The sequence below is a fragment of the Rhodnius prolixus genome, unplaced genomic scaffold, assembly GCF_049639745.1.
Source record: "Rhodnius prolixus isolate KJV_2025 unplaced genomic scaffold, Rpr scaffold_4, whole genome shotgun sequence".
Lineage (NCBI taxonomy): Eukaryota > Metazoa > Arthropoda > Insecta > Hemiptera > Reduviidae > Rhodnius > Rhodnius prolixus.
Window position 1 is genome coordinate 32527659 of NW_027411614.1, and position 21316 is coordinate 32548974.

The 21316-nt window shown below is 31.2% G+C and overlaps 1 long non-coding RNA gene across 1 annotated transcript; it reads left to right on the plus strand.

The window, feature by feature from the left end:
* Positions 1–3613: 3613 nt before the first annotated feature.
* On the plus strand, positions 3614–7328 carry LOC141455735 (uncharacterized). Its single transcript, XR_012459419.1, has 3 exons — positions 3614–3708; positions 5194–5349; positions 6611–7328. It is a non-coding gene; the product is annotated as an uncharacterized lncRNA (long non-coding RNA).
* The last annotated feature ends 13988 nt before the right edge of the window (positions 7329–21316 follow it).

The following is a 21316-nucleotide window of genomic DNA, read 5'->3' on the forward strand; positions in this document are numbered from 1 at the left end:
GTACAACAGAGTTTCTAAGTAGATAATTAGTCACATCTGGCAGAATTACTAGATCACCTGGCTGTAGTTCTACCTTCTGCAGTCACTGTAAGAGCAGTAATTCACCATCCAAAGTAAATAACTGCTATTATCCAACATCACATCCTAACTGTGTGCAATATGCTGCAGATATTTTCTTAGGTCTTCATTAATTTAATCTTTTTTTCAAACTGTAGACTAATATTCTGCTAAATATAAGTCTGTTACCTAAGTTCTTACGTTTCTTAAAGATTAATAGGGTAATCTATCCTAAAAAGATAAATCTAAAATCTAAAAAGAGTAATCCATTATCTTAACTCTCTGAATCTTTTTCGAGAGTGAAGTTAGACAAAAAAAATCTATTGGAGAATGGGATCATTCTAGAAATATTAATTTTGAATCGACGTACATTCATGTTCATTCCGAATTTGAATGGCTTTTTACTCAAAACCCAATAATAATAACAAATTCATTGAAAAAGTATATATAAATACAAAATATTTACTATTTAAATACAAATAAAATTTTAATAGAAAAGAGTATTTGTAATCCTACTGAACTGACTCCAAATCACATAGTAAAAGATATATATTGAACAAACTAATGGGTCACTTACAGATGGTGATCCTCACATTAAAGTTGTGTTCACGTTCAAACTATTTAGGCACACGCCCTCTTTGTAAGTACCCAAACATGTGGAAGTTTCTTGCAGTGAATTTGTTAATCAAACTAAATTGCTCTTAAATCAATTTGGAATTGTTTTATTTAGTTTGAGCAAATAGTTTAGATATCAGTCATTTTTAACAATAACAATAATGTTATAAATAAAACAAATACATTTGTATAAATAAATGACAAAATACACTCTACTCCAAGGAAAATTATAATTGAATGTGAGACTGATGAGATGGAAAATGGTTGGGTCTTTTAGGTTTGCTAATACCTCTGACTTTATCCGTCTATAGCGCTCATGTTTTCGGACTTTTTTCTGACTACGGATTTATTTTATAATAGGATGAGCAATAAAAGATATTCCAAGCTGTGTTTTGAAAGAATGATGGAAGTTGCTTGTTAATCCGCTGATGAATTACAGCTGAATTGCCTTTGCTTATTGTCCACAAATATCATTTACACCTAGGCGATTATGAGGTTTTAAAGCAACAAATTCCTAATAATTTAATAATGTGATCAGAATAAATAAAGAATGTTGTCTTCCAATTTCACTCATTCAACAAAACAATTTAAACTAGCTCAGAAGAAACTCAAAACTTATTGTCTTCAGAATTTCTTTTTCAATTCATTGGCCTAAATGCCCAATCAGAACCTCACATTAGTTCTTATTAAATAAATGAGTGAGCTGAAAATTATTTCTATTTTCAATACAAAAGCTGATCTGTGTCAACTCTTTCAACGTTTGAGATATTGTTTAGTAAAGCAGTTTCAAATTCATCAGATTGGTCTTTAAACATAATCAATTCTGAATGAAATGATTATTTTAACAGCTTATTAACTTAATTAAAATTTCTTCATTTAGTTTCTATTCGAACAATTTTTAATTTGTTGCAAGTTTTAAAATTAAATATTAGTTTTTACTATTTTTTTTCTTTTTTGTTAAATAGAATATATTATGTAATAATAATATGTAGAATATATTGCATATTAAGTTCACGATTTTTGAAAGATTGCAATTACTTACTATCATTTTCTCTTATCACAATTTGTATTCATTGATATTTTTAAATTCAAACTAAATTTTGTGAAATACAAAGACTCAGATAACACAGTTTGTAGAGTGCGAAGTATGTTTGGATTATTTAAATTTAATTATTTTACGTAAACGAAAAACTGGGGCAAAATTAAAGAAGAACTGTGAAAAAAAGGCATCTAATTTTTTTTATTTATAATACAATCGTGATTATATTACAATAATAAACTTAGGCTTGGACAAAAGTTAATTGAGGACCAGGTTTTGTCAGTTTACGCTTTAAGAAGCAACTTCAAAATTCAAGTTATTAGCTTAAGGTCTTGCCGCGAGAAAATCTGAACGAAATTATGAAAAATTCTTTCAATATTCTTTAAAAAATTAAATAATATTCTTTGTAAATTACTTGTTCGTTTTAAATTATATATTGTATTAACAGCCGCCCCTCTGCATTTAATGTATTATCCGATAAGTGATATTTTGAAAAATAAGGCGATTGAAAATGACTAACTTTCGCTTTGTCATTCCTGTTTTCAATCAGTTAAAAAAGATCGCTTAGTCAGTATGACTGCTTGAATGGTAGCAGTTAACTTGTTAAAAAGGCTCCCACCTGGCCGACACGTGATCTAATAACCCCTTACAACTAACAGTAGGCACCAGACAACGAACCGCTAATTGTGGACACGTTCAGCTTGCTTTCAGTGAGGAAATTGAAAATGAGACGAGTGAAGCGCGACACTTCCCATACATTTACCAACTTCACACTTATTTTTATACATTTGTTATGTTAGGTGCCTTATGTTGGACTGGAATTCTGATTGAACATAATTACGAAGGTGTTCAAGCTAGTGAAGATAATAACACATTCAATTATTAGTAATGCTTCAATGATTAGGTTATGGTATGTGACTTTCTAAGTACAAAGCTTTGTATGCAGAGTCAGTTATCTTAAACTGATTTAATCGATCAATTTGTGGTGGAAAACATAATCAGGTTCTGATTACATAAATAAGAATTAAATAATTACCTGAACCATTGGATCTTCATGAAAATATTTAACTTCTTTTTCAATTCCAGGAACTGCAATTGGTTTTAGGAGACCGAAAATAGGAAGATTATTACATTCAGAGCAGGCGCTGCAGTCAAAATAGGCTTATATTGTCAATCTCTTGTATGTCTCTTTTGCATGGTTCTAATTTTCAAACAAATTGTTTTAGATCTAGTGACGGAAGTCTTATATCGCAAACTGGTGATTAAAAGCAAACGATATAAGAGTCCGTTCCTTTTTCCTTCCGTCTATCTGCACAAAGGCCAGCGAGAAAAATTGTCTCACCTAGTAAAAAATTCTATGAAGGTATTTATTGAGCCAATCAAGACCTTGAAGACTTAGCCTGGTCTGGGTAAAGTTATCAGTTCAACGGGGTTTCGAACAAAAGTGTCTTGTGTAGGCTGGTATGATGGGATTTCGTATAACCCCAGGGATCATCAGAAATTGCCCTTTATGAATGTGACGCCTCACTTCGGCCCAAACATTGGCCTCAGACTAGCCTGAAAACCGAACTCTAACAACTAGTCTCTGTTTCCCTTTGTGCGCTTCCGAAGCCGAGGAAATAAAGATAAATACTTGTGAACTTAAAGATTTCTAACTCCTCATCCACCACATCTGGAGAACCTTTGTTCTTATGAGGTCCTACTGCGCTCTTCTCTTGTTGCATAGCCTTCTTTAGGTTGACATTTAGGTCGCTTGCAACAATTCCTTAATTTTCTTTTCACAAACTTTATAACTTTATAAATCTTTATCCCAAACTTTATAACTTTATCCCAACAAGATTTAACCTTATTATTTTTCCATCTTTTATAAATTTTAAATCCCAAGAATGGTAATTTTTAAAATTTTTTGGAAGAAACGTTTAAGAAATCTTTAAAAATTTCAGAGATAGAACCACAAGATAAGTTCTTTTCACCTTGAAGACCATCATGTTGCACAGGTAAGTGAGTGAGTGGTTTAAAGCGATTACTTTCCCCTAACTCTAACTAATTTTGCAGTAATGTATTATTTATTCTCTAATACTTATCACATTACAGTTTATTATAGTTTAGAAATTTTCTTTCAAGTAAAAGTGCATTCCAAATTGGAGTTGTTGCGAAAAGAAGCCACGTTGATCCGAGACGTGCGTGCTTTGTGGATATAACAATAATAATTATACCTCTCAGATGAATTATTGACATAGCCTATTGATGGTAGACTGTACCATCCTTTATAAAAAGCTTATCTCCCTGCTGCGATAATGATTAGTACTGGGTGTTCCCGTGGGGCTTCCACAAACTCTGCAGTAGAGACCACGTGACTACATTGGCCCTACAAGTGCAGTACTAATTATCTCATGCCTAGTCATCTTTCCCCTCCGCAAATAATCATTGTGCTCCCTTTATTTAGACTTTTGATTCCTTACATATTCAGTGTAAAGATGGGTCTTCATTTGTACATGAAGAACTTTATTATCTGTTAGATTTTAAACCAAACAAACATGATGCAGTTAATCTGAGATATAAAGAAAGGTGGAATTGAGTTATGGCTACCACATTATGGCAATTATTATTTTAAATTTACCTTCGAGATATTTTAAATTAGTCTTCCGCATTTCTATAATGAATAAAAAACACTGAGTTAAAGGACCTTTTTTAGCGAGAGGCCTTTAGAGCGTCTAAAGTAGGGAAAGTTTAGTTTTTAATCTTCACTTAGCAGTTAATATTTTGGACAGGTATTAATGTGCGTACTTCATTTTGTACTCCAATTCATTTCATGCGACAATTTTCAAGAAGTTTTGATCTTGATGTCAATTTAAGATTTTTAATCACCCGAAAATGAGCTGATGCTCAAGAATGAAATGTACTATAATAAATTCGTTTATCAGTTAGCGTAACTTCAATGTTGTAACTCTAATCTGTGATTAGAAGTGTGAAAATATGAAGATTATTTTTCAAGTTAAATGCAAAGATACAGTAAGAAGAGCAAAAGTATTAAAATATCTGATACGAGCTCTTCTACAGCCGAGAATAGCTGAATAATTAGTACAGGTATTCTTAATATTTGTCATTCAGATCTCTTGGTCAGCATTGTTAAGTTGTGACCTCCTTTTTAGAATTATTTTCTTAAAGACCTATAGCATAAACATGAACTAAAATTAAAAGAGATCAATTTATTTTAAATAAATAGTAAATATCCGTGACTTCTTCCGTTGTAGTGTGCTTATAAATTCATAATTATGACGGTGGAACGTTGACTGTGGAATTTTGAGAAATTAGACGCCACCTATGTCCTACAGTATTTTTTGTTTGTTATTTTATTTTTTTGTAAATTTTTATAAAATGGAAAAACCAAATTCGAAGGATATATGGTTAAGAATTAAAGTGAAATGATTTAAAGCTCGTTTTGCAAGATATTCTTGTTGCAGTGATAGCAATTGTTGCAGTTGTACCAGAATTCAACAAGGCCTTTTGAATTTAACTCCAACTGCGAGATCTTTTTGTATGCAAAGTCTCATCCTTACTCAGTTCAACAACTTGTATACAGTTTAAGCCACAAACATAAGGAATACAGTTTCTTGGAACAACTCTCCGGCTGTCAAGTAAGAAAAATAGAAAATTAACAGATTTTAGAAGTTTCTTGGGTTTTCCTAACTATTGCACTGCAATGCTACCAATCCGTACATTTGTTTATAATTAAAGATTACTTGAATTTTAAATAATATTTGAGTTAGCAAATAAACTAAATTTAATAATTAAGAAGCGATATTATGATTCACTCTTTGCAGATCACTCAATTAATATTATAAAATGATATTTTATCAATTTTTATCTACATACACCTTCTTAGCATTATTAGTATTATTACGGATCTTCTAAGGAACCCCAGGGTAAGAAACAATGACTTAGTGGATTACCAACCTTAAAATAAATAAAATTCGCGTTAAGAACATCCGAAAAACACTTCACAGATTTTTTTTACTATTTGATACATTGGAAATCCTGAGGAAAAAAATTATTTATTCAGATTTGTAAACATTTTTACTTCGGTATAAATTTTGTTTATTTTTTTTAAATTAAATATAATTTTGAAACTGTTTCTTTAGATAAACATGTCAGGTATAACTAATGTTTTCCCCTAGCTCAGCAGAGCTACTCTTTTTACTAGGAGACATGCAATGTACTCTTTCGTCTATCCCCATTTTACATCGCTCCCTTATATCCCAGCGGAGAATCCGTACACACACCCTATTCCCTAAGGGATCATATGATTCAATTACATCTATTCACACAGACAGAAACTTGCCCACAGTGGCGGTATCTTTTATAGTTGTGTTACCCTCTCTTCTACGTCTATATTCGTAGTTATCTTCATACATATATTTAGACAAATTGCTGAACTGACTGCTTTTTTACTATTGATTGACATGGATGTATAACAAGTTTATTCGTTTTATTAGTAATTTTTTATGCTAGGTATTGGGAATAAGTATATCTCTAATCAGAAATATTTCTCAAAATAAGGGAGATGTTTGATCATTAATTTTGCGCGACAGGAGAGTGTTTAGTTTTTTATTTTTAATAAGATTTGGGTATAATGTTTATATAAGGGAGATATGCTTCAGAGTAGTCTAAAAAAATTGATAACTGCTTCAAAATTCTTTGCTTATATTTCCCACCATTTTGGTATTGTTCACAGATAAATATTTATTGATACAATAATTTCTAAATATTGAGAATACTCCAGAATGAAGGGTAGATCATATTACGAAATCGTACCTCCCACTATTTAAAATTTTAAAAAGAAATGTTTTTTTTTTTTGTTTAATCTAATATATTTTCATTTTTTTTTTATTTTTTCAGGTTTAATATGTCTGTTATAATTATTAATTGGTACATAATTTAATTTATCTTTTGATCAAAAAATGCATGACATTTCTTAAAGTATGTAAATTGCCTAAAAAAAAAGAACTTTCTGACATCGATGGAATCAACCCAAGGGAACAATTTTAACCAGAAGAAACCTGGACCTTCTTAATAAAAACAGTAACTTCTCATCGATAAAGATGTTTATTAAAGATTCTGATGAGAAAAATTCTACTTCTTTTGGGTAAGTATTAACTTACTGGTATCGCAGTTAGAGTTAGTCTTTTTTAAATCTCTTCAGTTCGGTGTGATCTATTGAAGAGATAGATTGTGTTCTGGTGGCAGACAGAAATGTTTGGACGCAGTGGATCTCAGGTATTAATGTGTATTAATACAAATAATTGATCATAAATGACGCAAGAATTAAGAACGAAAAACCACTGGCTTTTTGGTTTTCAATAAATACCACTTCATAGCAAATCACATGTGCACATAAGCGAATTGAATAAATTACTAATAATTGTATTCGAGTCTGATCATTTTCATGAGAGAGTCTGACAACATACAATCGCCCCAAGTGTTGGCACTGAAAGGAACTTATTTTGAGGTCTTGAAACAATTGACTGTTGCATTTAAAAAAAACTGGATTGATTTTGAACCTTTCAATGAATGCACTGATTTTTGAATGTGAAGTAAAAAAAAGTTGCTAACAATCGAAGTATCTCTTTTAATATTGCCGTTCAAAAAAAGGATCACAGCTTCAATTTAGTTAGAACAGAATGTTATGTGCGGATCTGAGAAAAATCATGTATGAATTCGCAGGGACGACATGAAAACCAATCTGTGGTTACTGTTCAGGTATAAAAACATAATTGAGGTTCCAATACTTTTTGTTTTTTTCTATTGGCTACACAATTGTAAATTTTGTTTACCGTGGGGTCTTAATTTAATTTAAAATAACAATTTTGAAGTAGGGTACACTTGGTGTTAAATTTTAAAGTCAATAAAGATTAGTACTGTATGTAAATAAATATAGCACGGTCGACATTTTGAAAGTGAGAAAAAACTAGAACTGTAATGAAAATTTTGCAAGTTGTCTACTGTCTGATGCAAGGAGTATGGAGTAGAAATACAGTAAGAATCTAACAAGTCAAATCTTATTTAAAATTGAATGAAATATTTTACCTAGAAGTTACTTTTTTAACCAAAGTGAATCTCTAATGTACAATTAATTCTCTGTTGTACTTAGTAGTCAGTTTGTTGTCAAACATTTACATAAATAAGAAACCAGTTGTATTTAACCTGAACAAAGTTGGTGCATCTTATATTCATCTTAATTCATCTGCAATTAGATTAAAAAGTTATCTCTGAAGAAAAAAGAAAGTTTGCTAGGGGAACTTAAAATATAAAAGTATAAAAGAGCAGACGACTACTTGAGGATTATGTTAAATATATTGTGAATCAGGTGACTTTTGTTGATGGTAAGTTGGATGTTGATAGAAAAGCCCCTGCTCAAACCAATACAACTAAAGTATTGCGATACCACCCCCCTGCTGGGGCTACTAATGTGTTGATAGCTTAGAAAATAGCCGAGCATAATGTCATTCACAACGATCCCCTCATGAATTTATACGGCTCGCTTTAACAGATTACCCCATAATACTTATACACATATATGTATATATACAAGTGCTAGAAGGCTTTGTGTATGTATGTTTTGTGACTCTAAAATGTATGGTCCGACTAAACTGTCCCATATGGCGTGGCTTTACAACTAAATTCTTCTTCAGTGAGCATGTTGGTGTCATTAACCATTTCCATTCAATGAATGCATAACAGGAAAGAACTTTTGGTAGATCCTAACTATGGTATTTGATAAGACGACAGATTCTTCTAGTATTCTTTCAGATAAAAAGCTGTTATTTGGAGTTTTTTTCTTTGAAAATTTAGTCGCCTTAATGCATTCATTATGCACCGCGGTAGCCGAGCTATGGGACCTGCAAAGCTAATATGTATTATGGTATGTACTGGGTTCGATTTCGGTCTAAGTCTTTGATTTTATTTTATGTTTAATACGTTTTTAGGTACACTTTGTACCTCAAAAAAGTTTTTATAAATTTATCTGCATTCTAGTCGCTAATATTGCAAACAAGTAGAGATGTCTAACGTTAAGACCTATTTATCAATTATAACGCTGAATGTTTAGACCAATTTTGAACCAGTTTTAAGAAAACTACGTAACGCAGTGATAAAAATGTTCAATTATTAGAAACCAAAGAACTCATTTATTTCCCTGATTATTATTGTTTTGTTTTTACTTGTTATGATTTCATGTTTAAACAAAATATAATTTGTGATTACCGCAACATTGTCACAGCTAACAAGAACTAAATTTATGTGAGTAAATGTTAATTGTATATAGGTATTTGTTTGCATTCATTGCATAGGTTCTACTAATATTCACAGGGAAAATTCATTTAATAACAGTGCTATGTAAGTAGTGAGGTTAACTTTTACCCTTTAAAGTGCTAATACGGTAAAGTGTGCGATCCTATGAGTTGTTCATTACTAGCGAGGATGAAATTTTTTAACTAAAATTTATTGTTTACCGGTCTTCAACAGTCAATCTAATTAAACGTACCAAATGAACTAACTACATAGTTAGCCCATCAGAAGGCTAAGTTTTCTTCAATTATCATTCAATATTCCTTACTAATACCCAAATTGTTCACCCAAATTTATATAAAGTTCGCTCAGCTATTATAAATTCAAATGCTTCACTAAATAAACACCCAGCTGCAAGGGTACTTACTGTGCTGAGTACACGATTGAAGTTTAAAAGAAATATGCTAATTAAGAGAGAGTGGGTTCTACACAAGTTTTCTTTTGAAATATTGGCTAATGGATGATAAAATAAATAAAAATATAAATAAATAAGTAAATAAAACAATTTCTACCTGTTTCTAGAAGATCTGCGGGGCCTTACTCCACCCGCTCAGACATACTTCAGGTCGGGGTCGATGTTTTCTCATCACAATAAAAGCTATCGATCGCCAAACTGAAGTAAAAAAAAAAAAAAGGGAGCGCTTCATTTGACTAAGCTGACTACCTCTAGCCTGCTTGCACACTCCTGCTTCTATCGTCGTAGACAATCACGTTTAGCTGGTTGAACATCTCTTTAACTAATAGATAACTTAAGGTCACCCACGTATGCTTAATTTATTTGGATCTATATAGTTTCTGTATTATTTCTATTTTTGATATATATAAATATTAGCAATATGCTAATCTATCTAATTTTCTATGATAATTTTTCAGATTTTTCTTACTTCAATAATAAGAGGAAATAGAGTTCGAAATTTTTTCAGAACTGAACTTTTACCGGAAACACTGAGGACCTTGTACTCCCCAAAAACAGCTTTTGCGCACTGTTTGTGTTGTGAACAGAATTTACAGTATCAAAACTAGACCGCTTTGAGTTCGAACATAATATTCCGTCTTGATCCTGAGTTTTAAGGTGGAATCCGTCAACCATAAGATTCCTGCAAGGATTTTTCACTTTTTCGAGATTTTCTTTTAATTTTGTTTACTATTTCTCCTTTAAAATAATTACATTTGAAACGTCCTTGGAACATTGATTTTTTTTTTTTCGAAAGTTAGGATCCCTACAATGTTTTAATGCAAAAACGGGTTTATTTTTAATTATTTGCTCAAAAAAATTGGAATCTCTTAAAAAAGCGCTTTTTAAATTACACTTTTTAACCATTAAGTAGTAAAATTAATTAGAAAATTAAAAATAACTGAGTAATATGCTTTATAAGATCACCTGCTTGTAATTTCTATGTAAATGTATAATTTAGTTCTGACTTTTTTATTTTATCAGCGTTGGTTCTCTAGAAATATGACTGTTGTTCCGTCCATAAAGTTTTTATTGTAAGTACTCCCAGCTCCTGGTGGATTTTTTCATTCCGTACTGACTAGCTTGCTCCCAAAGCGATATTCATTGCGGGGCAAGCGTAAGACAGTAAAGGTCTAAGTATAGGATGTATGCATAGTCCATAGCAATGAGGTTTCAGAGGTGCCCGTCGATTAATTAGAGAATAAAGTTGTCTTAGAACTAGAGGTAGGCCTATCTTAATTTCTGTGTGTTTTGTGGTCTCTAATTCAAGATATTTTGTTGAAAAAGAAATTATTTATTATAATCAGTTACTCTATTTATATGTATATATATTTTTAATTTATAATGAATTCTTCCACTTTCTTAAGAATTAAATTTATTTGGGAACTTTTGTTCTTTGATTTGATTACATGCAACCCCATCTTCACACTTTTAAATTGATCAATTTCGTCAAAATTAAAGTAATAATAGCCATTTGGCTATTTAGATTCAAACTTTCTAGAAATAATTTTCGACATTCAAATAAATAATTTATATTTGTGTAATCATATTTAGTTTATATTATTGTTTAAATAATTAAATTAACGAAGAACAGAGAAATAGAGTCACATTAACTATCTCAGTGGTACTTCACAAAGTGTGCCTTTAATGTAATGGCACATTGATATATATGAATATTATTCAGGCTTAAAGAGGCTCCTTTCTGGTTGAGATACATTGTGGCGGTAAGCACAGGGAGGAGACCTAGTTTGTGCTGTGAGCCATACCAATGTCGCTGTTAAGCATTTGCCTACACATACTCATAGTAAAGAGAAATAGTAAAGTACGGAGAAACGAGGAGGGATATATCCCATAAAGGGGTCAGGAACAATTTACTAATGGAACCAGAGGTGGTGAATGTGGACACAAAGCTTGCTGGTGCGGAACAGACGAGGACGGTAGAAAGGTTGTGTGGAAGTGATGGATGGCCGCCCCGGGGAAATGCACAAGGGCTTGCACACACTAGTGAATAAAAACGTTTTGTTGGCGCCTCTGTTACGGACTGTTGCAATAAGTGATAATACAAGGGAAGTTCTTATGATGTTAAAGGTTCCCCATTGGTGGAGAGGTCTAGATTTCATTTTATTTATAAAGGTCAAATTTTCATTCATTAGTTTGGTTTGGTAGAATTTGATTAATAAACTTGAACATTGAATCTAATATCATTCAAAACTATTCAATAAATATTATAGGGTCCATAACACAGAAGAATTCGGATCCCCAAACATGTATCTAATTCAATTCATTGTGGCCGAAAGAACGAAACACCGGATCATGTGATTGAATACATTCCTACCATAATAACATGCACTTTATGGCATAATAGAATCAAAATGGCCATCTATCTATAAGGTTCAGAGGGATCTTAACTTCGAGGTGCACGCAGTGAACGAAAAATTGGCAAGCATGCATCATGATTCCACGGTGCAGTTTGAAATAAAGTAAGCAAAGCAATAATAATAAATAGATAAAAGAGTAACATTTATACTAAATGATTATCTATCTTTCCGATGAGCAGAGAGAAGAGTTGGCGTTGAAGATATTTGGACTTGTGTGGCCTGCGGTTTGAGGTATGAGCGACCATCTCCAAAAAGACTATTTTTTTTTCTCCCAGCGAGGTCGAAGTAGATCACAATAGACAATTAAAAAATTGATGTAAGAGATTTTAGCCATCATAATATAATATAATAATAATAGTAATATAGCTACAACAACAATTTAAGAATTTAATAAAAATGAATTTATAAGTATATTTTTAATACTAATATATGTAAATATTTAATACACAATTACATATGAAGACTTCATGGAAAAAAGGGGATAAGTCCAATTTTGACGAAAATGAGTTTTTGGTTCAGATGGGTCAACTTAGTTGAATGTAATGGTTATAGTTTCAGAGTTATAGCCAGATGAATATATGGTATACACTTAGAAAACGGGTGAAGTCCATCCAAAACACGGACAGAAAGAGTGAAGTCCTGCAGGTATGGATTTCTAAGCTGTATTAATTTTTTTGTCTTGTTTTATGAAAGTTTCATTGTTGACATTTTATTAATGCAATGACATTGTTAATTTTATTTCTTTATTTTTGCTGAAGTTCATTATAATTAATAGCAGAAAATTTGTAAACAATATTATTATTTTCTGAAACTCAATTAGTCATGAAGACTAATAGATGAATAGTACTTTGAAATTGGGAGTATTCTTATTTTCACCATCTGATTCGAGGACTATACCAAAAAACTGGAAAATAGACATACAGACAAATAGACCCAATTTTTAAAAATATTTGTTTGATACTCTCAAGGAATACTAAAGAATGGTCATTCAATGCACTGTATAAATTACAAAGGCTTATTTCAATAAATACTGAATCTGTTACGTTTCAAACTTTAAAGGTGCTCTCCTGAAAAATCTATAAAATGGACTTAAACCTATCTTCCCGAGTAGTCTTCATATATAATTGTCTTGTGATAGATAAGTACGCTATATTATATATTCAACACTAGATTCAGTCGAGCATAACTGTAATTGTTTTTACAAACTATGTATTTCTCTTTCGATTGTTTAATTTGGCTTATTAAATCATCAGCTAGCATAGTTCCTAAATAATTAAGAAATTTATATAAGAAATCTTATTAATGTGGGTAGATCCCAGAGGATGAGTTCATTCAGAGTGCACTTAAGGCGATATTCAGTACTATCGTTTAAACAGAATATCAAATCTTAAGTTTCTTTTGTTTTCAGTTGTTGTCACATCTCTATACCAAATTACGACTTCTAGGGGCCTAAAACTATGTATTTGAATAACCATATTAGACCTATCCATTTTTGTTAGATAAAAGTAAATATTATTGTTAAAAATAGAAAACTATGTTCCGTAAAGTGTTCTTTTCTATGAAGGGATAATAACTGAAATCATTCTGTACATCTCTAACTGGTTCTCTATCGGGATATGTAACAATGACTTAATTTCCAGTCATAATTCTATTCTGATTTATGGAGTTGCGATTCTTCCAACATAAAAAGAACAATTCGGTTTTATTAAAAGAAAAGGCATTGAAGGAATATGTGAATAGAGGGAATATGTGAATATGATGAGTTTCAAGAAGTACTGGAAGTAGAAAAGTTTTATTGTTAAGATTAATGATCAAATAATAACCTCAAGTCAAGATCAAACGAGTGTTACTAACTAAATTTTTGACTAAAGATTTCGTAATTTAAGATTTACATAATTTAATAAATTGTACTTCTAAAACAGAGAATATAGCACTCACTTTAATTAATATTTAGTAAATGTCACGTTAATAATACTGTGTATGCGGCACTCGAGCTTGCATTAGGTATTAGTTGCATTAATATAATGTAATAATGTTGTATTAGTTGGTTATACTCGTAAATCTCGACATTCTGCACTGTTAGAATGCTGCTTCTCATTAGTTGGGAAATGGGTTGTACAGATGGTGCTTAGATGGTTTTCATTACTTCCTTATTATCTGTTATTATATCGTACATCTTCTTAATGATATCAGGGAAGCCATAATAATAATAATAACAATAATAATAAGGGAAGTGATTAGTTCAGGGGTTAGTCGTTAGCATATACTAGATTCCAACTAGAGATTCCGTGTTCGAATCCAGCTGCTGTCCTTAGATTTTCTCTTGCTAGGAGCTTCTTTTTTCGACAGTGTTGTCTGTAACAAGAGAACGGTGTTTGAAAGCCGGCAGTGCCCTGAAAAACTCCAGGCGCCAATAACCTGAGATGTTGACGCGCCTTAAATCATTAAATAAATAAACAAATAAATACTATTTATACTTCATATAAAATAATACAAGTAAGTATTATACTGTAGGTACTCAAAATCAAAAACAAACAAACACACACACATAAATAATGTAGAAACTTTCTGATTTAGGAAGAAATGAAATATAAATAATTCTAATAATACAAATCATATAAATGTTGATTTCATTCGTAAGAAATAAATAAGTAATAATAAAACAAAATCAACAAAATATAGCTGGTTTTTATGGAAACTTTATTGTTGTATGTTCATAAAATATACATAAAAAGCATAGATTATCATTCTACAATTAGAAATAAAAAAAAGTATACCATCTAAACAATAATGTACCATCTAAAATTATGGACCATCTTTCGGTGTGATGTTATATTCAATACTGGTTTAGAACATAATTTATAACTTCATTTGTGACATTCTCTTCATTGCTGGGACGCTGTTCCCAGTAAAATAAGCAATTGAACTGAACAAATGATAAACCGATGGTGCTGAATGTAGGCTGTATGAGGTGAGATAACAGCTCAATTCCGACAATATCTTGAATTTCTTGGTTTTACGTATAAGTTACAAGCTCCTCAAGTTAGCTCTCAACTGAATACTTAAAGTGAGACTGATATTGTTCCACTTTGTTTAATAAAATTAGATAATAATATTACTGATGTAAAATACAATACATTGTTGTAGTAGGTTGACCCTCTTAAAAAATTAATATTAAAATAATATTTCTTTACAAGTTTCAAGTCATTCCCCCATTTAAATATTTTACCTTAATAAATAGTATTCATGAAGCTAAATTCAATTGGTCGTTGAAGGGATGGACTGAAAACTGAAGTCCTCCACTAATAGTATTTTTGATTAATCAACAGGTGTGTGGAATGACACATTTTAAATTCGTTATATATAATAATTTCCGAAAAAAACTGCTTTTATTTATATAATAAACCTTAATGAAGTACTTTTTGTAATATATTCAATTTTCTCAGGAGGAAACGGGGACAAAAAAAAAAAAACAAACATATATTTTCTTTTTTCAGTTGGTCGGCTGGTGTGGTAGATTGCTATACCGCTCTTAGAGGCAAGTTCATAGCGCTATGTAGCTCTCCTCGCTATAGTGAGTATATTCCAAGGGGGTTAATATTCGGATCAATAATTGACCACGCCTCTTATTTCTCCCACTTGGCATCCCTACTCTGTATAGACCAATAAAAAACTTCCTTATATCTGCCTTAGGTCGCCATTACATGTTCAAGGATATCACCCTCACAACCAAGTATTTTCCTACCCTATTTATTTTTATTTTATTTTTTCTATTTCTTTTTTTCATTCTCCAGTTCTCTGAAGATATATTTTTTTTCCTCTTTCACAAAGCTCATATAATGCGGGAGAGTAATTCCGGTCTTCCAGAGATGAAAGAGCAATAGGTGAAAAGAAGAGCAGAGTGCCTTGAAGAAAAGTTTTTGTGGAAGATGGGGTGAAATACCAAAATAAATACCCTGTTTTGTTTGGTTTCATTTCATATTGTACGAACGTTTACAATATAACGTAAAAAAGTAATGAATAAAAATTATTTAAAAATGGAAAAAATAAAAATAATATACCAAATAATGATTTAATGAGAGGAAATGGGATTAGCTCAGTGGAGATCCCCGGGTTCAAATCCAGCTGCTGATCCTTAGATTTTTCTTTTTCCAATAGATCCTTATTGCTCATTTTCCGGTTATGGAAAGTGCCGTCTGCATAGAAATATTGTCCGGAGGCCTGCAGTATACAGAAAATAACTCCGGGCGCCTATGATCTCAGATGTTGACGTGCTTAAAATGACCGAAGAAATAAGCTAGTGTAAGTAGTGGTTACCACAATGAATTTCAATTGGTTGATTGGGGGGCGGGGGTTCGGATCCAATTAACGGCTGGAAATATTTTCTCTTCTAGGTGCAAAGATGGACGGAGTCGGAGAGCGAATTTTGTGTAACAAAATATGTTCACGATATGGCTGAAGACCTTTGGAAATTTAATGTAAGAGCTAAACAATTCAAGGATCCCACCAACTTGATGAGTTTAGTAATTATTGTTCATTGTTTTTGGGTGACTGATTCATTAATCCGATAGGAAGAAAAGAATAACATCAATTTCAGTCATGAATTTTTATTTTGCCGAGCATTTAACCTCCTAGGGTTTTGGTTATCTTTAGGGCTGTGGAACATACTTTACAAAGTAGATATAATAATTGTATTACATTGAATTTGTATAAAGTAATGTATAAGGTTGGTGTATCTTAATATAATCTTAATAATGTAAAATATTATATTATCAATAAGGTAAATAATATTTGTAAACTACATTACTTTATACAAATTCATTATAATACAGTTACTATAATTATAACTGCATTGTAAAATATATTCTACAGTCCTGAAGATGTCCTAGCTCTAGTTCGAAAACTCGTCAAAATAACAATTCATGACTGCAATTGGCATTATTCTTTTCTTCTTATGATGAGTCTAATTTTTTATGATTTTTCCTCTTCTTATATAGAGACATTTTAAATTTCTAATTATTGATTTTTGTTACCTAAATATTTGAATGAATACGATATCCCAATTACTAATGTAATTACGAAAAGATCTCTGGGATATGAACTGTTTACCATATTCTTCAGAAATCATACAATAAACTGAAATGGCACCCTAGAGGGAAATCCTCCCCAAAACTGCTCTTAAATAAATTGTCCTTGGAATATATATTAAATTAAAGTTTTAAATTTGTTTAATATAACTAATAGTATTAAAAGTTAGAAATAAACTCATTGAAGCCGATTTCGAGAAGTACCCACCAAACTGGTATCATTTCTGAAAATGATAGCTAGGAAGTTGAAACATTTTAAAGACTTCATGGGGGGAGGGGAATCTAAAATGGAAAATATATTTTCCTAAGAGGAAGACGATGAAGTTTTACTAAAACTTTCAGAGAAATTTAGAAATTACTTTTTTACGTTATGATGAACTGATATTTGAGAAAAATTGTGCAGTATATTGAGGTATGTCAAGTATGAGCGAAAACGTTTAAATGTACTTATTTTATCAAGCCAGAAGGCACCGACAACGAAAGTTACAAAAATGGTAATTTTCGCAATTAATGAATGTCCAGAAAAAAAAAATTTGTTATAAGGTTTCTTGCATCCGGGGTTTTTTTTAAGGGAGAAGACCAGTTCAGTCTCAGAAGACGAAGAACAGATGTTTTTGGCAGAAACTCAAGTTAAAAAATTTGGCACATTACAATACTTTCACTTATGAGCAATTATTTGGAGAAGTAAAAAAGCATAATATTAGAATTTTACCGTAAGGAATGATTTATATAGCAGTTTCTGTCCTACCGAATAGTTTTAATTACAAAAAAATTTACAGGGGGCTGAGGAAGAAGAAGAATTAGAAGATTGGTTAGTGCCAAGAGGAGATACGGGTTTGAGCCCAATTTCCTGCCTTTAGATTGTCTCTTCTAGAACCTGTTTGCAGTTCACTTTCCGTGATGATGTCTACATTGAGATTTATGTTAAATACCAGCAGGCTCCTGGTTCAATGAGAACAATTTGTTTGCTGAAATTTTTCCATCTTTAATGATGTATGAAAAATCTTTCGTTAAACAAAGATCCACACAAAATCAGTATTTATTTCGAGTGATTGGTTTCCGAAGAATTAGAAATATCTGACTTATTATAGTGCTTTTAATGCAATCTATTGGAGGTGCAAGTAAGTTTGGTTGAAATAGCACTATGAAATCATTTCTGTGTTGAATTATTCACGTTTCTATAAGATATGTTGCTTCTCATGCTTATTAAATATAAATTGTACCACTTATTTCAGAGCAGTAAAATTTATATGCAACCTGCTTTTTAATCCTAAACAAAACCTATTTGCAACATTAGTTTTCATGCCAGAGGACGATCATCATTAGATGACAAATTTGAATGAAATATATCTCCCAATTCTAAGGAAATCTTTTAAAAAAGTACTGTAATTAGCTTTTGATTGAAATAAATATTTATTTGGTTTAAAATTTATAAAGAAATAAATAGGTGTATTCAAATTGAATTATTTTTCAGGCAAGAAATTAACAGGCTTGCCCATAAATTAAATTGTGATTGTACATTATTTCATATTTATTAAATTATTAAATGTAAATTACTATTAATAATATTGTCTTTAAAATTATGTATAAACATTTAAAACATAATAAGTTCATGTAAGGGGGAAAAAGGAATTAGCTCAGCGGTTAATACATTGGATTCCCACGCGGAGATCCAGAAAGACTACAAAGTTGTCGTTCTGTAGGATGACATTTCTCCCCACAATCACATACTCATCGGAGTTCTTGACATTGACTAAGAAACACAAAAGTAAAATACATACAACTTAGTTGAGGTATCTAAGGAAGATCAGAAAAGACAGGATTCTAAACGCCTCAATAAGAACCATCTTGAATAAACAACCAGCTGAAGAAGAGAATAGGCTTCGCTGGTTCGGCACTTTCTACGATGGATTCCGAGAGAATGGAAGAGGTCGACCGCGATCTAATGGTAATATGGGGTAAAGAAGGTGTGTGAAAAAAAGGGAAATTGTGAAGAACGACAGGAGAGTTTTGGCAGTTAATGGAATAAGTACAAGGAGAAGGTGTGTATTACACAGCTAAGGCGATAGAAGAGGTGTACAATTATGGTGATGTATTTCAATGGTGAAACAAAACATAAAGAGAATTGATGGTTTTTCCTTTAGAAAGCAAAGCGTTATTTAAAACCCTTCTTATAGCATCGCAACACTCAATCTGCTAAACATCAATAGCTTATAAAGAACGTTTGTTGCTTTTTTTTCCCCAAGGTCTTTGTATTTGTTTCAACACGAACGACGATTTACTTTTATCAATTATTGGAAATTTGTGTAATTAATAAAATAGGCCGAACTGTAAGTGAGAATGCATTCTAAATAATAATATTAAAAAATCCTACTAAAGAGAAAAGTCATCACTGAATGTAACTTCGTAATATTTGCAAAATAACAGAATGATTTTAGTAAAATTTGCAATTACTTTTGATAAAAATTTGAATTATTGAATCTTCTTGAATTTACCAGTTAACTTTTGATGCGGACATCACACACATTTGGAACAAAAAGGAACAATTTTTAACTCTTTACAAAGTTGAACTTATGTATTTCCTTTTTGCTTCAGCCAAAGCTTACAGAACAAAATTTTGGGTTGACTTCGAAGTTGGTAGAATGTTTGCGCCGTACAGAAACAAGAGCAAATTTTACCTGAGAAATGGATTTGAATTACTCCAAAATAACTACTTAGTATATCTTTTGAAAATAAGTTACGTTTAAATAACATTAATAATCTGAGAGACAAAGAGATATGATTTTTAATATACTTCGTTTATTTTTTTAATTTGTCCAATCTTTCTCACTGCTGTAATTAGTTGGGAGTTTTTCGTTTCTTATTAAACTCTTTAACAAAAACTTACAGTTTAAAATGTTAAGTATAAGGGTTGATTAAACGCCAAAAGGTACACAAATCAGCTAGTACCCAACATTTCATTGATATTATTTTAAGTAATTTTACTACATTAATTTTCATTAATATTTTTTTGAATTTATTAGATGTTTCACAGACCCTTATGCTGGCCATTTTAATCTACAAAATATTTGTTCAAGTAGAACACCATTTAACTTAGAATGACTGTAATAAGATAAATAAGATATGCATATTTTTATGACAGCTAACATAATTATTCCAGTATTTTACTATAAGTAAAATTAGAGGGACTACATTAAATTACAATTGAGAAATGAATAATTATTGTTGAATAATTTACTTGATATTACCTACGCGTTATTTGTGCTCACAAATACTTCGGAAAGACGAATTCTAGACTGAAATATTGTTTTAAATCCGTGATTCAAATTTAAATAGTAGCCGACTCTGCCTTTGTCTTTTTTTACTTTAACGTGCATGTACATACATACGATATATGTGACTATTCAGAATAAAGAGCATAATAAAGATAAATCAGAAGAATAATTTGGAATAAAGCTAAAATAAAGTACCTATTTAATTACGAAAATATAATATACATTTTATCATAATTATAACAAAAAAATAAAATATTATGAATGAACAAAGGGAAGGGATTAGCTATGCGGTTAGCATATTGGATTCCCACGTGGAGGTTCCGGGTTCGAATCCAGCTGCTGACCCTTAGATTTTCTCTTTCTAAGAGCTTCTTACAGCTCACTGTCCGGGTGATGGACAGAGTTGTCTGTAACGAGAGAACACTGTCCGGAGGCCGGCAGTGCACTGAAAAAAGCTCCGGGCGCCAATAACCTTGATGTTGACGCGACTTAAATCATAAAAGAAAAGAAAAAGAAAATGAATGAACTGGCCAGCATAAGGGTCTGTGAAACATCTAATAAATTCAAAAAAATATTAATGAAAATTAATGTAGTAAAATTACTTAAAATAATATCAATGAAATGTTGGGTACTAGCTGATTTGTGTACCTTTTGGCGTTTAATCAACCCTTATACTTAACATTTTAAACTGTAAGTTTTTGTTAAAGAGATTTTTGTACCTTTTGGATAGATTTTCTTTTTTGTATGTTTTGCAAAGTTACATATCTGCTTTTCAGATTTTATTAAAATTGGGAATAATAAATTTAATTTTATCATTATAACCTGAAAAGGTGTTAAGTCGGAGTTACTACCACTGGACAGATCTTTTTAAAGAATGATTATATTTGCGGTCCCCAAACCATCCTCAATAACAATTTTTTTGAGAAAGCGTTTTGAATAAAATAGGAAGGTAATTTGTACGTAAATAGCAAAATTAAACTGCGATTTCAGTACTTCCCTTTAAGAGGAGTAAGAAAAATAAACTGCGATTACAGTACTTCTCCCTAAAAGGCAAAGAGGCAAAG